This window comes from Lasioglossum baleicum, chromosome 10, assembly GCF_051020765.1.
Source record: "Lasioglossum baleicum chromosome 10, iyLasBale1, whole genome shotgun sequence".
Taxonomy (NCBI): Eukaryota; Metazoa; Arthropoda; class Insecta; order Hymenoptera; family Halictidae; genus Lasioglossum; species Lasioglossum baleicum.
Window position 1 is genome coordinate 13,415,506 of NC_134938.1, and position 17,286 is coordinate 13,432,791.

Below are 17,286 nucleotides of genomic sequence, written 5' to 3' on the forward strand. Positions count from 1 at the left end.
AGGCAACTTCATTCAAACGGTTTGCGTTGGATTCGCTTTGCACCTCTCGGAATTTCTTTGGAAAGCTGCACCCCCATACCCCCCCACGGCCGACCCCTCCTCCTCTTTCCTCTCTTTCCCCTTCTACCCGTCAAATATTAGTTCGCGACAGGCTTTTGTGGCCGGTGGATCTATACCAGAGACCAGAGTGGGGGTACCACTTCGATTCTTCTTTTCTTCCCTTTTCCGATCGTAATTGGAACACCCCGCTCACCTGAATCCTGTTGCTGCCTACGAGACACACTGCTGGCATGCTTTTTACCATGCAGCGGGACTTTTATGCAAAACAAAGATTGTTTGCGTTGTTTGAGTCTTACAGGAGCTACAGAGACATTTAATAATCATTTTGGAAATAATGATTAGACTTGGGACCATTTTCACCCGAAGTCACAGACTTTGCTTGTTCCACCTACATTCTAATTTTCTAGTATAGCTGATTTAAATGTATCTAAAATTAATTTGAACTCGAAAATTCCTAAAAAAATTAATTATTTGTATTAAGTTCGGTAAGAAAATCAACGTTAATCTTGAGGAAATAGGTTCAGGGGTATGTAAAAAGATATTAAATGCGTAAGGGCACGGTTTGGGCCCCTCGAAAGCTTGCTTACCCCACCGACCTCTGTTGGGGGACTTCAGTTTGGGGGGCCTCTGTCTCCTCAAGTGGGGGAACGTCTCCGCCCACCTTAGCAGAATGAAGGAGTGGGGGAACGTAAAAAAAAAATTTCTTACGTTTTCAAAATTACTCCTAACGGTTGAAATGCATCTGATAAAGTTCCCATATGTGATTAAAGAAAAGTTCATTAGATTTTTAATATCATGAGATTAAATTTTGTATAAAATTGATTATATCAATAATAATTCAATATTACTCCTAATTTTATATCAAATTTGATATTATTGAGGGGAGTAATATTATTATTGAAATAATTAATTTTATAGAAAATTGTAATATCTTTCAGCGTTTATTTTGAAGCGTAGATGAACAGCTAAAATATTTCACATTTATTGCAATAATTCTGTTATCTGTCGAGCTGCGAGGAATAACTGGAGAATCTTTTTATATCATTTACAGTTTTATGTTACATCACTGCTAGATTTTGTTTTTTAAAGAAACTGGAGAATCCATCGAGCTTTGGTTAAAGCATTCACAGAAATCCCGGCTTTTGACCACACGCGCGTTCAGCTACTAGGATGCTGTTAATTAATATTTATGAGTGACGTGCGCTCGCTCGCTCGCTCGCGCGCGCATTTCTGCGCACAACTTGTTCATCGAGTGCCAATTGTCAGCGGCGTACACTTAAATTGCTCATCGAATATTCATGCGTTAAGCAGTCACCGGAATGCAGTTCTACTCTATACCTAAATACAAATGGAAAAACTCTGAGGAATATTCGAACTATGTATTTGCGTATCGACGATCCGCCATTAGGACATTTATATGTTACAAACACACATGTATCCAAGTTGAAATTAGTTGCTGTCTATTCGCGTTGATGAGACACTATAAATAAACAATCCGAACAACAAAAAAGTGGATAAATAGGTAGAATAACAGAAAAATTAACAATTGAGAAATGGGCTGACTTTTCCATGAGATTTTTCCTGGAACGTGTAACCAATTTAAACAATTGTATGAACAATTCGTTGTGTAAAATTAGAATAATTTTCAAAGTGTGTGTAAGGTCAACAATTTTATTTGTTGCTATCACAGGGATGAAATTTTGCAAAAGAGACCATAGGTCGGAACTGATTCGTTCTCTTAAAAAATTATGATTGTCGTTCAAGGTCGAAGTTAGAAATTATTGAAGGATCTACTAAAAAATCCCCAGCCATGTACTAGACTTGCAATCGTTAAGAAATATGCATTAAGGAGATGTAAGACTAACATTTATTAAATGAGAAAATTAATTTTTATTTAATTTTTGTTTCTCACGTTTTCATTTTGCATAAAGAGATCCATGGTTCATCACTATGACGAAAGACTATCGTTCTTTGATTCTCGATTCGAGTTTTAGGTGGTCGTCAGCAGTCCTTTCCTTTTTTTCCATTCGAAACAGAGGACGGACTGTGAAATTCGGATGGTCCCGTACAACGTTGAGAGAAGGTAGAAGATGTATACTAATTGAAGGGCCGGTTAGGAGCAAGACAGTAGCAAGTCTCCTGATTAACACCTCCGCCGGACCACACACAGCCTTTCGGGTTCTGAAGAATTTCCATGCCTATTTTTGTTTATCGAAAGAGGCGAATCTCTGGTCTCCACTGTGTACACGCGTATAATTATGATACGACCTTTTTCAACAGGATCATTGTTCTCCATTGTTCTTGCGACGAGGCGCGATTATTCGAACGAAGGAAGATCTAACATGAGCCCTTTCTGTTCTATGCCCTAAAGGATAGGGTCCTCCATTGAGAAGTGTTATTTTAAATTATAAAATTTTGCGATTCACAATTTTTTACAGTTTTACTAACCACATGTGGAAGAGCTCTAAACTTCTCAAATAAAAAATGGTTAGTTAACATTCTCATCCACTAAGCTCTTCAATTTTGAAAGAGTTTTAAATAAATAATAAAGAATGATTTGCAAAGAATGAATAAACATTGATTTATAAAGATTTAACAAAAAATCAATAAAGAATAATTTACGAAGAGTTAATGAAGAATAATTTAAAAAGAATTGCCAAAGAGTTAATAAAGAATAATTTAGAAAAAAGTCCCAAAGAGTTATTAAAGGATAATTTATAAATAATTGCCCAAAATTTAGTAAAGAATAATTTAAGAAGAGTTAATAAAGAATTGCCAAAAAATGAATACAGAATAAATTAGAAAGAATTGCCAAAGAATTAATAAAGAATAATTTAGAAAGAATTTTGCCAAGGAATCAATAAAGAATAATTTTCATAAAGACTGAATAAAGGATAATTTATATGTATAGATTTCATCGAGAATTAATAAAGGATAATTAATAAACAATTTATGAGGAATCGATAAAGTACAATCTACAATAAAGAATTTGTAATGGAACAACACCTATGCAAGAAAAGAAAGCCAGAGTACTAATACGTATAAAAGAAGAAATTAGCAGCGTTTCGACAAGTAAAAGAAACACGTTCCAGGAAATGTACGGACTGGGACGACGTTAAATCGCTCGGAACTCGGGAAATATGTTCCAAGCAGGATGCAAAAGCGCGGAGGCGCTTTGCGAAAACATCAACAGCAGAAGGAGGAGGTTGCCAGTAAAGGGGAGGAGAGGGACTACTTTCGGAAGTTCATGAAAGTTCGTTTACACAACTCTTTCCCGTACTGTGATGCATTATGCTCTCGAGACGGACTGACCTGAAATCTTCGGCCTCTACTGCACTTCACGACGGAAGAGCATTGCGACTCGTCATTCCGGTGCGCTTTCTACGAATTCGGTCGATATACTATGTGTCCCGGAAGTACTGAATAGAAGCCCTCCGGATGATGGACGAACTTTAATACTTTCTGGAAACGTTGCTAAATAAAACTTACAACCCCCATTCAGACCCAATGTTACAGTAATACAACATTATTGATTTAAAAAAAAAAAAACATTATTGATGTTCAACTACTATTATTATTATTTTTCCATTATTATTTCTTGTCTTGTTGGATCCAACAGTATTTTAAATTTTGCAAATGCAAATGTTACGAAAATTAAAGTAATCAACTTTCAACATACTTCTTCAGGGACTGGACCCGAAATATAATTTGATTTTCTGTCCGTAATATTTTGCTGAAGAATAGAAATTTAACTAATGGGTCGAAAAAAGGTAAACTTTCACCAGATTCTACCTATCCCTTCTTGGAAGATTGGTGGGTTGAAAATATTGGACTAAGCCGGTACAGGCAGAGAGGGGGTAACTTTTCCCCTTAATTAAAACATTAAAAACATTAGGAAAATGTAAGAATATGCACATGTTATTTCCAAATAATTACAGTTACTTCCAATATAAAAATTAGCTCTAACAGACTATAAGAATTTAACTAAAAAAACACTTTCTATATTGTGGTATAGTGTAGCAGTAGCATATTCTGCTATATTTCGGAATGTTCATCCGCAATTACATTCTAATTCAATTACACAATTGAATTACATTGTATTTCAATTATATAGTAACTCAATTACGTTTTAACTGAATTACATAATTCAAACCTTTCAATTAATTTAATTACTAAGCATTTTAATTATTATTTATTTATTTATTTATTTTAATCAATGATTATAATTGTACTCCAATTGCAATTACGAATTACATTGTAATTTAATTGAATGAAGATCTGAATTATGAATTACAATATGACTGACAATGTAATTCAATTACTTTGTAATTATAATTCCTGGAGTAATTCAATTGTAATTCTGCACAATTCTGATTGTGGTATATTCTGGCAAATTCTAGTATATTTTGGTATATGCTGGTACATTCTTGTATATTCATATTCAGCTATATTGCGTTAAAAAAAATTTTTTTTTAAAACGTATATTGCGTTACATTTTGATATACATTCTAGTATATTTTGGTATTTTCGATTATATTCTGGTACATAAAACAAGAAGGCCCAGTTGCATATCCGAATAGTCCGAAAAGAAATTCTAAAAAATCGCTTGTTTTCACTGTGGTTGCACGAGAAGGCCCCCTAGAGATGAAGCTGAAGAGTCACGTACCGCAAAGGCTCGCCAGCTCGAGGAACAGCAACGGTAGCTGGTGGCATATTATTCGATAGAAAAACGGCCTGTGTCATATTCTACCCGGTATGCTGTCCGAGCGAGACTACTCCGGCCGATGGAGTACTCGGGGGCCAAGGGTACTCGAGGCAAAGTCGAGGAGAGACCTCTCTACATGGGTGGTCCATTCCCTCCTTACGCATGCATTATATGTATAAGTTCAGGAAAGTTCACACTAAGGATACATCGGCACCGGGAGCTGTCCTGAAGCCTGCCAACGGAATTCGATAATTATATCCTAAACCGTTCTCTCACGCCCTCGCAGTCTTATCTACGCGTCAGGTCTGCTCGAAAGTTTCGACTTTCGACGTCCCCATTTCTCCTTTCAAGGTTTTTGTTATTTTTCCTGTTACTTGCAGGGCAAGCGATTGAAAAAAGTCCCGTTAAAATCTGAGGACTCTAATCGACAATGATGATAGATTTCTTGTTCTTCATTATTGCTTCGTGAAACGTTTACCAACACATTTGTGGCGTTTTTCTTGTTAAAACGAGTACCCACACGACGCAGTTTCGACCGCGTCCACTTGTGTAAATTTATCGCAAATATTCAGTTTTTTAAACATTAGGTTCGCGAAGCACTAAAGGGGAATTCATGAAAATAACGGGAATTTGTCTATCGAAATTTTTATAATTAGACTTGCGGATTTTAAACATTTACAATTAATAATAATGTTTTTTTCTAAATTTATTTTACGTCGCTTTTTTAACTGCTGTTGGTTATTTCGCGACGGGACCCACAGTTTTTATAAGATGGGTTCCGGACCACCTTGGGCACCACAGTTTAAAATAATAATCATAATTTTTTGCCTAAGCGTCCTCTATCATTCTATCCAGGCTCGTCCATTGTCATAGAATACGTAGGTTAGAATAACGGGGCCGAAGTACTTGGAGTGTCCCACATAATTCAAATTTTGGACATGTATAAAGCCGGATCCTAGGGAAGCTATCTCGCCCTATTCGTGGGGGTAGGCGAAGGGCAATATGGTCGATTCATCATTCCATGTCCTGGATAGCTCGCGATATAACCCATGAGATGTGGAATACGGCGAGGCAGAGAAACCGTGGCCTGTATTGCGCAGATAAGAACGGACCCTACGTCCCTGCTATTCTAGACTCCACCCTTCCGCCGCGATCAAGATTCCTTCCGGTCCCAATTACGTTTCAGACACTTGCGTGGTCACGGGAGGATTATCATCCCTCCGACGACAATGATGCGAGACGGACACGCGTACAATATCGCGCGGAGAACGTTCCGATTCGATTTTATCGAGAAATTCGGATGAATTATGAAATTCTGCGTAAAAAAAGCATCATACAAAGTGGGGCCCAAAATTAATTTTCAAAATTGTATTGACCTTAACCTTCTCTCTGTGTACTGCTATTAATGTTTACCCTTTGCACTCAAACAGTGACTCTGAAAAATTGTCACACCATTATTCAAAACAGTTTTGACATTATTAAATTCGTCTGTATTCTAATCGTAAAAAGCTCAACTTTTATACGAGATAACAAAACTGATTTTTCAAATTGCATATTATTTTGTAGGAGACTTCCTACAACCTTCGGGTTCCACTTTCTGCACTTTTTGCCATAACATTATTGAAAACAGTTTTAATTTGTCTGAAGAAAAACAGGTTCAATTTCACGTGCACAATGTAATAAAGATTACACAGGATAAAAATAATCTCACTTGAAAGAAATGGATTGCTTCGAGTCCAAAGGGTTGACCCTTTTCCGAGTAAAATGAAAGAAAAGATTTGTCTCGGTGCTTCTTTGCGATGGCGCTTTTCGATGATTTACGGATAAATTGAAACTTTAAACCGGACAACGCTGTTTGACCAGTCGAACCCGAGTCGCACAGTGTGTGAATCTAGTTCTCGAATTCACCCTTCTCGAAGCGTAGAGGACGCTAAAATCACTGGCATTTTAAGGTGACGGTACTACAGATTCCTATGGACCGGGAGGAAATGACAGTAAAATGATAAGAAATTCCGTTTCAAGTCGCCAAAAATCCGTTTGGTAGACATGTTTTTAATGCAAAGCTCAATCACCGACAAGATACTATTAAAGACTGCCAGCCTCTGTCACCGACGAGGTAAGGTGGACGTGGGGATAACGTGGAACTAACAGTGATCTGAAATACCAACAAAACGATGAAAGTTCCGCTACCGATGAGATACTAGACGGTGGTTCCGCCATCACCGACCAGAATAGTATCACAGACGAGATATAGGAATAGACCTGACAGTGCCTGACACCTTATGGGACTTGGTGTCCATAGGAATCTGAAGTACCGACACCTTAAAATGCCAGTGATAGCAATAATTTTCTTTAAATTATATCCATAATTTGCTATTAACCCGGCTATAAATATTGTGCCCCTAGAAATAATAATAATACATCTCTCTAATTCTATGTATAGAGGTGTTGACGGGTGTTGACACTGAATGGTAACGGGGTGTTAGCACAGACGAGATATAGGAAATGGGGTGCTAGGAACCCAATACCGACGGACACCAAAATGCATTGGGTGTCAGGTCTATTCCTATATCTCGTCGGTGATAGTATCTCGTCGGTGACCCTACACCCTCGATTTCCAATTTTACCACGGGTTCATGCAGTGACGCACCCAGAATGCAATCTTGGGGGGGGGGGCCGAGTTGAACCCAGCCCTAGGTTTTGCGTGATGACCCTTTTTGTTAGCCAACATATCTGTCAAGGGCTATTCCGCGATTTTAATTTTGGAAGGTAAACATTTTTTCTTGGGGGGACTTGGCCCCCTGCCCCCCCCCCCTGGATGCGCCGCTGGGTTCATGTCCAAGTTAACGACGATCCAGATGAGAGCTCACTCTGTAGGTGGCAGCATCATACAAGAATCAGTCTTGTTCATTCTGTCATTTCCTGAGACCATGCCTGAGGGTGCCTGAGGAAGTTGCAAAACCGAAGTTAACTCGATTGATCCATTCTAAACGGTGAGAAACGACGGCAAAATGAAACGATGAAGCGGACCTCCTCTAGTTCTAACGGTGTCTCTCCTTCGACGGTGACGACGTCCGATTTCGTCGGTAACGCGGCACGACGTTACATAAACGTCAAACGACGCCGCTTATGTAATTCGAGGTTTAAGGCACCGGGAGAGGTGCGCATAACACGCAACGTACGAACCATTCGTCGTAAGCGAAATATTTACACGCTCATGTAACCAAGCTCTTATGCGCGCGAATGGCAGTACTGACCCTCTCCTATATAACGCGACGCTACAAGGTAAGCAGACCCGTTTCGTAATGTGCCATGAACGTTTCAAAGTCAGCGATTCCGCGAGCCTTTCGAACCAAACTGAAATCGTCCACAGACTAGCCGAAAATATCGATGTTTTTACAAGTACTTTCCAGCCATGATGAAATCCTCGGTTTAACCGGAAGTCATCTGAATGTACCGGGAACTCCATCTTTCGTTTACATAACGTTGACTCGAGTGGCTAATTTTGATTGAATTTTTCTTGTTGGGTTAGGTTTATCCAATTTTTCGGAATGACGGAATTTCTGAGGCTCTCTTGTCTCGCTAGATTTATTGAGACACTTCGGCCATTCGTTACGACGGAATAATTCGAATGTGCTTCGGTGGGCAGATATTGCATGCTTGCAGGAAAATAATTGTTACGTATTGTTTTGATACGTAGTGCCAAGCTGTTTACCAGTGACTCATAATAATTATCAGCCGTCGCATTAATAGAATGAATGTGTAATATTACTTTGTCATTCAATCGGAGAAACGGAAAGTGAAATGGTAATGGGATATGTTGAATTGGAGATTGCTTTCGCGATTGGCAATGATATTTCAGATTGAGATTGTAGCATCGTCTGTTTAAATTCTATAAATTATTTTCTGATAATTTGTATATAATAATATGTAAAATTTTAATGTTGCTTTTTAAGTGTAAAGAGGAACTTTCGAGTGACTCTAGTGATTATTAATATTGTTTGCGTTTTTGAAAGCCATTGGGAAATAAATGAATTCTGTTAGCCACGGCCGCCACAAAAACTTTTATGAAACGTAACTTCATTGTAGCTTACTTTCCCTGCCTAGACTCTCCGGACTGTATTACATAATTTGATTTCAATGATGTAATTGACAATTCATAATCGCAGCCGGGACACGTAGGCTCCAATAGGAGACTACGTCTCATTTTAAATTAATTATGCTACTGAATAGACAGTACGTCGAACTAATGCGCAGTAGAGTGATGCAAACAGTAGTAACCTACAGATTACGTTTATGATTCATCAATTTATGAATTTTCAAAGTTAGCGAGTTATTTTGAATTAGTTTTATAAAAGATATAGAATTTTCGATGAGAGGACTATTTTGCCATTAGATTATATTGGATAGTTTGCAAAATATATATAGACGACGATATTAAGACGACATTTCGAGTAAAATTTATGTTCGATGATTAAGAGAGAATTTTCCCGCGCATTTTCGGTCCTACGAAGCTTCGACGCCAATGGTTGCGCTCGAAAAGCCCGCGAAATTCAAACACCATCCTCTCAATAGTGCATAAAATGCTGGAAAAATAGTAAAACAGGCCCCAATCTCTAAAACCGTCAAAGAATGAAATTAATTTAAAATCTTAGCGAGGAATAAAGTTAGAACTACTTAACGTGGAGATGTTAATTGGGAAATTGAACATTGCAACTTGTCTGAAAAAATTGTAGACGTACACGAAACACTAATAATTGTGTGTGTTTTTTTTTTAAATTTTGCGAGTAATTGTGCAACAATAAATAATTATCGGAGGAATTGTGCAACAGTCAGCTGGTACCATGACCAGAGAGTGTCTCTCCTTTATTTTCTTCACGTAACCCAGATGAACTGTATCGACAAGTACCCTGAATATCGACAATTTGTAACACTTTTCTCCCTTCGCCTTGTAATCCGGTTTACGTAATAGCGGTAATATAACCAAATGTATGTAACGCTTGCATAAGGCAGATCCCTACCCGGCCTACACGCCGAGCCGACGACGGCGGCGCAGAGCATAATCTATTGTTTGGCAATAGTTCTAGTTCGTTGTGTAACGGACTAGTTAATGGAGACGATCGATAGATACAGAGCCGCGGCGCTGCGAACTGCGATTATCCCAAGAAAGGAGCACTGACAACCCGATGAAAGCAGGAAAGGAGCCAACGAAGAATGAGAGAACGTCTGCCATAGAACGGTTCGCGCGGTCTATGAATCATCCGAGCATCGCTGACGTCACAATACCCTCCGTCATCTTTGCAATATATGTATACCCAACAAGAAGTAATGAAAACGAGATGGAAATATTTAGAAAATTATACAAAAATACTGTTCCACTATTCTCGACTCGCAAAAAATCCTTGATCGTGGAAAACCGGTGGTGAAGTAGTCTCGAGAGTTTCAACTACCTTTTGGACTCTGATTGTACACTATACAGCAGTGGTTCTTAAACTTATGTAGTCCGGGGTCCCCCTCTTGAACAACATTTTTTGCGGCGGACCCCATCCCAATCCTAGGCATTTTACGTAATTCTTGAGACCTAATTTGAAACATGAAAATGATTTTTTTTTAGTAAAAATATCCGTTGATGTCAAAATGTCAGAGGACCACAGTTTAAGAGGCAAAGAACCACTGCTATACAGTGTATAATCGCTAGAATGGGTCACAAATTTTATTTGAATAAAAATTTCGAATAAAGTGGGTTTATTCGTAAAATTATTCGAAGACTTCGAAGACCACTAGACAAAGTCCAAATTCTATCGAGTTTAGTGTCATTTTAATTGAAAGAACGCTACGAACTTGGTGTGGCGCCACTTCCATTAAAAAATTATGAATAATAGACAAGTTTTGCAAATGAATAACACACTGGGATATACCTGACTGGGCGGCGGGTTGCCCGGCGGTGTTTATTGCACCCCTTTGCCACGGCTACCGATGCGACACCTTCGTCGGCCTGGCAGAATATTATTCGAAGGATTTATTCGACTTTCCACGAATAATTTTACGAATAAACCCACTTTATTCTAAATTTTTATGCATTAAAATTTTTGTCTATCTCTGTTATACAGTATACTGTGTATAATCGCTGGTATGGGTCACGCGCGACCCGCCCAGCGACGGCTGGGTTTGAGGTGACCCACAACGCGCGCATGTGAATCTCGAGTGTCCCGATTACCTTTCTGTCTCTGCCTGTATACCCGTCGTGCGATTGATAAGAAAAAAAAGCTGCAAGTTTAAAAATGTCTAATTTTCATTTGTATAAGAATGCATGGAACGGCGAACAGGAGAGTTGCTTGAACTTTGGAAATAGCGTGAAGCGAGGTAAAGATAATTTGTTCTTTTAATTGTCGGTGTATCGTGTGCTGCTGTGCGGTCGCGTGTATCGCGGAGATTAATCAACTCCTACGAGCTGCGAGCTTCCAGCCGCGGTAAACGTAATCATTGTCGCGGTATGATGGCTCAATCGTGTCTGTAATAACACGGTAAACCGCGGTTGTTAATGTTCTTCGAATTCCAGTCTAGACGGATACCAGAGTTATTCCGAATCAAATGAAAAATCGATATTGTAGTACAATTATAGAACATGTACTACAATTGTCACACGAATACGTTGCTAAAAGTTCCGAAACAAAATTATTGCAAACGCAGAAGTTTGTTAACCCTTTGCACTCGGAGCTATTCTAATTCGAAAACCGAATTTTTCTTCCGCCCTGAAATATTTCCATTTTATATGATTTTCTTAATTTGATCGATATAAAACTGATGTAATCCGGGACCATAACTGTTATAACCAAAAAGAAAAAAGTCATAGAATAACAAGTATTTCATCGACTAACATCGTGTTGGTTACAAATAAGGATTATAAGTAACGGAAAATTTTTCTCTTGTTGGTTATCGTTGAGAGAAATTCATTTCGATCACGTATAACAGTTATGAATGAGATCAATTTATTTCGATCGCTCATAACTGTTATCAATGAGAGAAGTTCATTTCGATCGCTCATAACAATTATTGATGAAGGAAATTTGTAATAGTTATTATTAAATAGTACAACTTTCAAATGGTATACAGACAATTATGTCATCAATTTTTTATTCGTAAAATTAATTGCTAGAATCAAAATTTAACGTGACGAACAAACAGATTTTGTGTTGTTCTTATGGTCTGTTGTTCTTGTTGTACCTGTTGTACGAAACCTTCTCATTGAATTTCACACGCTTGCTCCATCCGGAAAGGAGTATGTGTACAACTCAATAATTAAATAAGCAACCAAAATGAATTCTCTCATCAATAATTATTATGAACAAGTGAAAACAAAATTCGATCACTGATAACTGTTATGAGTGATAGAAATAAATTTCTCTCCTCGATAACTGTTATGAGCGATCGAAATGAATTTCTCTCATCGATAACTGCTTTGAGCAATCGAAACAGTTTTTCTTCATCAATAACAGTTATCGAGGAGGATCCAACTTTTTCAACACTAATAACTGTTATTTGTAATCAAAAATTATAAAAATCCATATTTTTTAATCATTTTGTTCTTCGAATATTTTTCATTATATTTTGTGTACATTAACTTAAATTTCAATAATAATAAACTTTTTATTGTAGAAAATTTTATAATTGCTGTTATTTTTGGTACCTGGATATAATACCTCGTACAATACTTTCAGCAGTTTCTTGAAATATTCAATACGTTTAGTAATTAACTGAATACGACAATGCTGCAAATATTTTGAATAATGGTATAAGAATTATTAGCGGCGCCTCTGACAATGAGTCGCCCACTCGAGTACAACGTATTAACATCTGTAAAAACGTTAAAATATTATCGCACCCTTGACTTATCAGAATTGTTTGCAAGAAGAAATATATATTTCCAACTAACTTCCATTTAACTTAGAACTCTTCTATTTTGCATAAACATCCGCGGTCTAATTATACGAAAGATTTTCTCCGGGTAAAAGTACATAGTTATGTGATCCGCAGGAGAATGTGTCGTACATGATCAGACGTAACATGCAAAAACGATTGCGACATGTGGATCGAGCAGAATAATAACAGTAATGTAACAACTTTATCGTCTTCTTGTTAAACGTGTTGTTAAATAGTTCGAAATTTTATGTAACTCGACTATTCGACGGAGAAACAATTATGAAATCTAATGAAACATCGTGCAAACAGAATAAAATAGTAAATTGTGAAACGAAAACAGCATTTTTATAATTCACAATAACACTTGTTGTGTGTGAAGACCCTGTATTTCAATTCTACTCATTTGCAATTAATATGAACGCATAAAATTGAATAAAAAAAGCGCCATTAAAGTTCGCTCGGAATTTTATAAATGGATTGTAAATATTTGTTACAATCTGAAACAGTGTTCGACACCGATTAAATAACTGTTACAGTATACTGGTTTAGGGAACCGGTAATTGCTGGTTCGCGTTAACTAATTTTCTAATGTAAATACTGACCGCAATGTTGCTCGCATACATACAAGCGCAAAACACACGTGTACACGCGAGGCAGTGTTCAGAATCGAAGAAACAGTTTGCTCGAGATATTCACCAGCGTAGAATTGTTGTTACATAAAGTGACCATTAAAAACAGTGACTGTCATTCGTACGGCAAATACTGTAGATTGTAACTAAGTATTAGTTAGTGACTGGATACGCGTCGAGTCATTTATCTAGTGAGTAAACTTTGTAACATTATAAGCCTACAAACGCGACGGTGTCGTAAGGTTTTCAAATAAACTGTAACCTGTTGTTTCAACAATTTGTTGTGGGGCTGAATTTTCACTACTCTGCAGTTGGCTTTGTCGTCCATAATGCATATAGTGATCGATAACTCGGCCAAAAAAAATCGTGTATCAACTTTTGAGATCCCGTTGCAGAAAGTAGAGTTCAATCTTCAAATCTGTGGTGGTTTTATTTTCGAAGCAAATTTTTTAATGTTTTTACAGAGGTTTGAAATTGTACCATTTTTGGGTACAAAAATTGTTTGTACCAGAAATGGGTCCCCAGCTTTTCATCTGCTACATCATGTAAAATGATCTTGGAGGAAAATTAATGATGCTATGCGAAAGTAGAGGCTTCAAGCTTTAAAATGAAACCAAGTTTATTGCTGTACGATTATTTTCTCCGAAATTACAACCGGTTGAATATAGGCAATTTTAAATACTTTTTGCAATGGTGAAATGAGCAGTGTGTATTTGTAATAGCGGGGATTATTCGACTGCTATAATGCGTCGTGTGTATTAGGCGACTCGATCGCGCTTGGAAAATTTATGTACGGTGATATTCGCGGGACGTGCATTAATCACAATTTTTCGCGAGCGCGCTGTACGATTATGCAAGGAGCAGATTTTTACAATGTAGTCTTTGAAAAGGGCATCGATAAATAACTTTCTGTTAATGGTTCAACTGATAGCTGACAAAAATCACTTAACATTCGCCACTTAACGATAATTAACGTCCGTTAATTTCTAAGGCTTCAGGAAAATTTATATAATTTGTTCTTAAAAAATTTTCTTTTTTTTCAATTTAAAAAATTTTTTTGAAAGTGAATTTTATTTGGGGGCACTTTTGACCATGCGATCCGGCTATACTCTTTCCGAACCAGTTCAATATTAACATATTGCGAGATATGTATTGCTGACATTCGTAAATATTACTGCAACTTTCAATACAAGATTACAGCGAACGTGTTGGTGGATTGTAAAAATGTGTGATCGAGTAATGCATATTTATAATTAGAATACGTAACTCTATGCAAATTGTGCAGCTGTAGAACTAGAACTGAAAAGTATGAAAAAGTCGAAGTCGTAAAAATTTGTGAAATTATCGAAGCGAGAAAAAAACATTTAAGTAACTCCTGTTTGCTGCAAATTTTATTTTACATAATGCAAAAAATGGTTAAAATTAGAATATGTTTTCGTTATCATCGAATTTACGTCACAATGTTTTTGTCGTCAGATACAGAATTTGCTTTGCTCAATAATTTGATTTTTAGGAGTAGTTCTTGCGGTTGATATGCAGCCGATGACTCAGTTCTAGCACGGGATCGGATTTCTCATTTATGTTAACGCCTACCAATCGCAATTGCAATCGCACGTCATTGCACGCATTTAAAGTGCTGTACACCCACTCGTCTTACGTAAGCAACAAGTCAAACCTGGGTGTACTTTCACGTCTAGATTTTTGCTGTCCATTGTATTATAGTAAGCTGTAACCGTATTACACTGTTTAACCGCGACCAATTGTGAGAACGCATTCGTTGCATGCTTGAGCGTGACGTCACACCCCGGCGAAGTCATTATGTTCGCTGCAGAAAATTAACCAACGGTTGTGTACACTTCATTTCATCGTGAATTAAAATTTTAATAGAAGTATTAATCAGAGTAATTAGTCCATTCATCAATTGATATTTATATTTCTCGAATAAATAGATCTTCATACAGAATAACAATTGTCCGAGAAAAAGATAAATTATTTTACATCATATATTTATTCCTGAGGTTATTTCAAGTAACTTTTTCCTTTGCAAAAATGTTCTCCAAGGCTTCGTTACGGAGTTATCAACAAGAAATACTGGCCGATCAGAGCGTGGCAAAGGCGGACGGCCTCCGCCTCAGCGACGGGCCCCGCTGAGCGCGGCATTGGCATTGGCCGGTGCGGGGACCGTCCGCTCTAGCTGCGCGCTGATTGGTCCGTGTTTTTCGTTAATAACTACGTAACGAAAGCTCGGAGAACATTTTTGTAAAGGAAAAAGTTGTTTTAAATGATCTTGAGAATCACCCTATTCAAGTAATATTTTTAACTTCCATACAAATTACAATAATTTAACATTGCCTCACGTAATTAACATTCAACACCAGAGAAATCAGGTAAACAATTACGACAGGCTCCGCTTGTCTGCTGTTGGCACATTTCGTCGACGGTATTATTACAATGTAAATGACAGTTTTAGCATGTTGTTGGGTCAACATGTTTACGTGTAGAGACGCCTACGCATAAGCAGGGGCTGGTTTTTCATCGCGTCGAACGCGATCTGGTTCATGAATAAAAGACGTCGCTCGTAAAACAGCGAGTTAAACAGAGTTAATATCTATGGCAATGAGCGGCGCGTTAATCTCTTCGCTTTATTGTCACGCCGAGAGATCCAGAGTGATGCAGATCTGTCCATTGTGAATAATTTTCTATACACTTGTCAGCTGGTGCGATGTTTGTAGACCATTGTGATAGGATGATGTCGTGGCTTGTGCTAAAATCATGTATTGTCGTCGTTATTATGTCATTTTATATTTCTGTTGTTTGGAGATCCAGAGAGTATTACGAGTTACATAATTACTTTGGTTGATAAAATGTCACTGGAATGTGACAAATATTGTTGCAATACTTTAGCGACTTTCATTTTTAATTTTATTGACACGATTGTGTACTGTTTTTAAGCAGACATGGAAAATCTTGACGTTCCGTAATTAATGTAAATCTTTATGCAATATAAAAACTTAATAATTTATATATGTATATTAAAATATGTATAAAATATTGTGAGAAAGTAAGTAGGTTTTAGTTAAGTTCAGATTGTATTAGTTAATTTTTACAGAGTTTCTGAACTGTCTCCAATATTTTCATTTTAACATAAAAAACAATATTGACTCATTTGATACAATAGCAATCTCAAAGAATACAATAATGTGCTAATGAGAATGGCATTGGACCCGACAGGTTTATCATCGATTCATCAAATGGCAGTTCGTTGTTGCATGGTTTCCAGTCGAGCATATAGTCCTAAACCCTACTTTTTATTAATCAAACATGATTTTATTATTCAATTTGGGTAAACTTTACTTTACCGGACTCAAAACTTGTGCCTTTCTCCTTTAATTTGTGATGTATTTGGTATGTAATCCAGTAGATTTGTACCCGGGGCGGCTACAGATCAAAGTTTCGATTCTGTAGGATCAATGTTTCAGGAGTTACGCTTGCTTAAAGTTGAGCAATTTGCAGTGTTTTTGAAAGGTAAGTGTGCCGCCATATTGGTTTGTAGTGACTGTCACGCGTCGCTTAGCGAGCAGAATAATTAATTAGTGGTAAGCGGCGTGTGCAACCGCCACTACAAACCAATATGGGGGCGCCCTTACCCGTCAAAAACACTGCAGATTGCTCAACTTTAAGCAAGCATAACTCCTGAACCATTGATCCTATAGGATCAAAACTTCGATCTGCAGCCGCCCTGGATACAAATCTACTGGATTACATACCAAATACATCACAAATTAAAGGAGAAAGGCACAAGTTTTGAGTCCGGTGAAGTAAAGAGCAGCCCTTCAATTTTTTAAAAAGCATCCCCAATATTTTTTTTACAAATTCGCATACAGTACAAGAAATTATGCTTTAAAAAAGTATTACACAAATGGGACTTAAAATGAATAATTACCGAGATATCCTAAAAATTTTTTAATTTTT

At 37.3% G+C, this 17,286-nt stretch overlaps 1 long non-coding RNA gene across 1 annotated transcript in view; it reads right to left on the reverse strand.

The window, feature by feature from the left end:
* The window catches only part of LOC143212526 (uncharacterized), a 35,482-nt gene extending 27,293 nt beyond the window's left edge, over positions 1–8,189 (reverse strand). The window contains exons 1-2 of the long non-coding RNA XR_013009725.1: positions 7,796–8,189; positions 7,636–7,709 (exon numbers count right to left, since the gene is read on the reverse strand). This is a non-coding gene — a long non-coding RNA (uncharacterized LOC143212526). The remainder of the gene's footprint in view (positions 1–7,635; positions 7,710–7,795) is intronic.
* Between the last annotated feature and the right edge of the window lie 9,097 nt (positions 8,190–17,286).